The following is a 5,122-nucleotide window of genomic DNA, read 5'->3' as shown; positions in this document are numbered from 1 at the left end:
TCTCCCTTTGTTAATTATTTCATTGTTTTGTGTGATGTTCTTATAGAGGTTTATGCGATAATTTTTTGTGTTATTTTATTTATACACATTATCATGTTGTAGTTTCTTTTTACATGTTTCAAGCGATTTGTCAACATATTAATTGAATAGGATTTTATCTTAATGAGATTTGCTATTTAGAATTAAGAATGGAGATCTTACCATATTAATGGGCCATGCGTTGGAGTTCAAGTAAGTGAACCAGAAATGACTTACCACATTTAATAGGAAAGAAAGAATTAGACATGGGTTGGATTGAGTATAAATCTGTCAGGCACAATAATTTTGTCACTAGACTAATAATTAGCTCATTCTTCCATAATGGATAAATGTCTCCTAATTTCAAAGATAGAGTAGTGAGTTGTAAATATTTCTAAGTGTGGATAACTCTTCAATACTTTAAATAACTAATATATTTCCCGACTTCCAAATAATTTCCTATCCATAAACTCTTGGTCTTACAATAATTTCAAATTAGTTTAGGAAAACAATACAAGTGCGCGTTCACATGACTTGACCAATCAACTTCGAATAATAATAAATATGTTATTGATTGTGTACACGTACGCGTGACATGATTCTTGACGCCAAACAAAAATGAGTACACGTACGCGTGACTTATTTCAAGATAATTTTTAAAAATCTAATCAAGTAATAAAAGCGGACATAGGTAAAACATGAGAACCAATAAAACACAGGTTATCCAAAAATAATATAAGCCAAATGTAGTCAATAAAGCTACCGTGCTAGAACCACGGGACTCGGGGAATGCCTTACACCTTCTCCCCAATCAACAAAATTTCTTATCCGGACTTTGTTTTCACAGACCAATAATAATAGAGTCAAACCTTCCTTTGACTAGGGATTCAAATAAATGGTGACTTGGAACACCCAAAAAATCAATTCCAAGTGGCGACTCTATAAATAAAATAAACCCTACTCAAATTTGTCACTTTAATTGGAAAAACTCTTTAACCCACAATAATTCATAACACATATATATTTTGGGGCAAAAAGAGGTGTGACAGTCGTTACATTATTTTTGGCACTTATGCTACAAACCTTTTCTTTTCGAAAATAAATTTCAAATTTGGAAATCGAACCAAATTTTATTTGTTTGGCCCTAAAATGTCAAAAAATAAGTAACGGTCATGCTAGAGTCGTCATTATTGCTCATTAGGTCATTTTTTAATGTCAGGCAAAATTTTAGGCGATTCGAATCCGGTATCCCAAATTCATGCAGATAGCGTGGATTATAACACACGAAAATTTGGAATCGGTCCGAATTTCAGTTTTTTGGCCCTAAAATACCAAAAAAACGAGGAACATTCATATCGAAGCCATGGCTATTGTTCATTAGGTCATTTTTATGGCCCTATAAAATTTTAGACGATTCCGATCTGGTAGCCTGGATTCATGCAGATGTTGTGGACTATAACACACGAAAAGTTTGAAAACGGTTCGAATTTCTATTTCTTAGACCTAAAATGCCAAAACAATGAACGGCCATGCCGAAGAAATGACTATTTTTCATTAGGTCATTTTTGACGGCCCGACAAAATTTTAGACAACTCAGATCCGGTATCCCGAATTCATGGAGATGGCGTGGACCAAATTTGGAAATCGACCCGAATTCTATTTTGTTGCCCTAAAATGCCAAAAACGAGGAATGGTTATGCAGAAGCCATGACTATTGTTCATTAGGTCATTTATTATGGCCCCGCAAAATTTTAAGCGATTCGGTTCCGATAGCCCGAATTCATGCAGATGGCGTGGACTATACACACGAAAATTTGGTAATCGGCCCGAATTCTAATTCTTTTGCCATAAACTACCAAAAAGTGAGGAACGATCATATCGAAACCATGACTATTGTTCATTAGGTCATTTATTATGGCCTCACAAAATTTTAAGCGATTCGGTTTCGATAGCCCGAATTCATGCAGATGGCGTGGACTATAATACACGAAAATTTGAAAATCGGCCTGAATTCTAAATATTTTTGCCATAAACTGCCAAAAAGCGAGAAGTTATCATATCGAAGCTATGACTATTGTTTATTAGGTAATTTTTGATGGCCCCGCAAAAGTTTAGACAATTCGATTCCGGTAGCCCGGATTCATGCATATGGGGTGGATTATAGCACACGAAAATTTAGAAATTGGTCCGAATTCTATTTTTTTTGCCTTAAAATGCCAAAAGACGAGGAATTATCTTGCCGAAGCCATAACTATTGTTCATTAGGTAATTGTTTATGGCCCCGCAAAATTTTAGGTGAATCGAATCCGGTAGCCCAGATTCATACAGATGGCGTGGACTATAGCACACAAAAATTTAGAAATCGGCCAAAATTCTAATTTTTTTGCCCCAAAATGCAAAAAAAAGAGGAATTGTCTTGCCAAAGCAATGACTATTTGTCATTAGGTTAGTTTTGATGGCCCCATAAAATTTTAGGCGATTTGGATCCGGTAGCCCACATTCAAGTAGATGGCGTGGACTGTAACACTCGAACATTTAGAAATCCGCCCGAATTCCAGTAATTTTGCCCTAAAATACTAAAAAATGAGGAACGGTCATGCTGAAGCCATGACTGTTGTACATTAGGTCATTTTTATGGGCCAGCAAAATTTAGGCGATTTGGATCCGGTAGACCGCATTTATGCAAATGGCATGGATTATAGCACTCGAAAATTTGGAATTAGTATTGTTGGGATTTCGGTTAAAGAAATACCTCCAAAAATTGGCGTATACCACTATTTGCAACGAGAGCACGATATTCTTCAGTAAAAGGCGAAAGAATAGTTCGCTCTATGCTCGCTGCGTGGCTGCGTGTTTTTTGCTGAGGCGCTTGAGCTCCTTAAAATTTTAGGCGATTTGGATTTGGTATCCCGCATTCAGGCAGATGGCGTGGACTGTAACACTCAAACATTTAGAAATTCGCCCGAATTCCAGTAACTTGGCCCTAAAACACCAAAAAATGAGGAACGGTCATGCTGAAGCCATGACTATTGTACATTTAGGTCATTTTTTATGGGCCCACAAAATTTAAGCGATTTGGATCTGATAGACCGTATTTATGAAGATGGCATGGATTATAGCACTCGAAAATTTAGAAATTGGCGTGCATTCTAGTTATTTTGCCCTAAAATACCAAAAACGAGGAACGGTCATGCTAAAGCCATGACTATTGTTCATTAGGTTATTTTTTATGGCCCCGTAAAATTTTAGTCGATTCGGATCCGATAGCCTGGATTCACGCAGATAGCGTGGCCATAACACATAAAAATTTAGAAATCGGTCCGAAATTCAGTAATTTGGCCCTAAAATACCAAAAAATGAGGAACAGTCATGCTGAAGCCATGACTATTATTCATTAGGTCATTATTAATGTCCCCATAAAATTTTAGGCGATTCGTATCTGGTAGCCCGGTTTCATGCAGATGGCGTGGACTATATTTAGAAATCGGCCTGAATTATAGCTTTTTTCCCCTAAAATGCCAAAAACGAGAAATGGTCATGTAGAAGCCATGACTATTATTCATTAGGTCATTTTTAATGCCCCCGCAAATTTTAAGTGATTCGGTTCCTATAGCCCGAATTCATGCAGATGGCGTGGACTATAACACAAGAAAATTTTATAATCATCCCGAATTCTAATATTTTTGCCATTAAATGGCAAAAATGAGGAGCTGTCATGTTGAAGCCATGACTATTATTCATTAGGTAATTTTTGATGGCCCCGCAAAATTTTAGACAATTCACTTCTGGTAGCCTGGATTCATGCATATATGGTGGACTATAGCACACAAAAATTTAAAAATAAGTCTGAATTCTAATTTTTTTGCCCTGAAATGCCAAAAGACGAGGAATTGTCTTGACGAAGCCATAACTATTATTATTTAGGTAATTTTTTATGCCCCATAAAATTTTAGGCGATTCGAATTCGGTAGCCCGGATTCATGCAGATGACGTGGACTATAGCACACAAAAATTTAGAAATCGGCCCGAATTCTAGTTTTTTTGCCCTAAAATGTCAAAAAATGAGGAACAATCATACCGAAACTATGAGTATTGTACATTAGGTCATTTTTGTTGTCCCCGCAAAATTTTAGGAGATTCAAATCTGGTAGCTCGAACTCAAGCAGATAGCGTAGACTATATAACACACGAAAATTTTGAAATTGGCCCGAATTCTAATTTTTGGACCTAAAATGCCAAAAACCGAGGAATGGTCATGCTGAAACTATGACTATTATTCATTAGGTCATTTTTAGTGGCCCCGCAAAATTTTAGGCAATTGTAGCACACAACTTTTTGAATCGGCCCGAATTCTATTTTTTTGGCCCTAAAATGTCAAAAAATGAGGAACTGACTATTGTTCACTAGGTCACTATTGATGATCCCGCACAATTTTAGGCGATTCGGATTCGGTAGTCCGGATTCATATAGATGGCTTGGAGTATAACACAAGAAAATTTAGAAACTGGCCTGAAATTCATTTTTTGGCCCTAAAATTTGGAATGGTCATGCAGAAACCATGACTTTTGTTCATTAGGTCATTTTTGATGTCCCCGCAAAATTTTAGACGATTCGGATCCAGTAGCCCGGATTCATGGAGGTGGCGTGGACTAGAGCACACAAAAATTTGGTAATCGGCCCGAATTCTAATTCTTTTGCCCTAAAATATCAAAAACGAAGAATGGTCATGCAAAAGCCATGACTATTGTTCATTAGGTCATTTTTTATGACCCCGCAAAATTTTAAACGATTCGGTTCCGATAGCTCGAATTCATGCAGATGGCGTTGACTATAACACACGAAAATTTAAAAATCGGCTCGAATTCTAATATTTTTTCCATAAACTGCCAAAAAGCGAGGAATGATCATATCGAAGCCATGACTATTGTTCATTAGGTAAGTTTTGATGGCCCCGCAAAAATTTAGACTGATTCCGGTAGCCCGGATTCATGCATATGGGGTAGACTATAGCACACAAAAATTTAGAAATTGGTCCGAATTCTAATTTTTTGTCTTAAAATGCCAAAAGACGAGGAATGGTCTTGCCGAAGCCATAACTATTGTT

The 5,122-nt window shown here is 36.7% G+C and overlaps 1 non-coding gene across 1 annotated transcript; it reads right to left on the bottom strand.

Moving 5' to 3' along the window:
- Positions 1 to 2,750: 2,750 nt before the first annotated feature.
- On the bottom strand, positions 2,751 to 2,866 carry LOC117280870 (U5 spliceosomal RNA). Its single transcript, XR_004511466.1, has one exon. It is a non-coding gene; the product is annotated as a U5 spliceosomal RNA (small nuclear RNA).
- Positions 2,867 to 5,122: the final 2,256 nt, after the last annotated feature.

Source organism: Nicotiana tomentosiformis, chromosome 7 (genome assembly GCF_000390325.3).
Source record: "Nicotiana tomentosiformis chromosome 7, ASM39032v3, whole genome shotgun sequence".
In the NCBI taxonomy this organism is placed as follows: Eukaryota; Viridiplantae; Streptophyta; class Magnoliopsida; order Solanales; family Solanaceae; genus Nicotiana; species Nicotiana tomentosiformis.
The sequence above is the reverse complement of the archived record's forward strand: the minus strand, read 5'-3'. Positions and strand labels throughout refer to the sequence as shown.